The sequence below is a fragment of the Nematolebias whitei genome, chromosome 13 (assembly GCF_014905685.2).
Source record: "Nematolebias whitei isolate Nwh7 chromosome 13, NemWhi1, whole genome shotgun sequence".
Lineage (NCBI taxonomy): Eukaryota > Metazoa > Chordata > Actinopteri > Cyprinodontiformes > Rivulidae > Nematolebias > Nematolebias whitei.
This window is the reverse complement of record NC_056510.1, coordinates 3,012,318-3,012,523: the sequence shown is the minus strand read 5'-3', so window position 1 is coordinate 3,012,523 and position 206 is coordinate 3,012,318.

Here is a 206-nt window from a genome sequence, read left to right as displayed (position 1 = left end):
CAGTTTGAACCAGTAACTTCCTAATATTTAAACCGGTCTTTCTGATGAAGAAGCAGTTTGAACCAGCAACTTCCTAATATTTAAACCGGTCTTTCTGATGAAGGTGAAGCAGTTTGAACCAGTAACTTCCTAATATTTAAACCGGTCTTTCTGATGAAAGTGAAGCAGTTTGAACCAGTAACTTCCTAATATTTAAACCGGTCTTT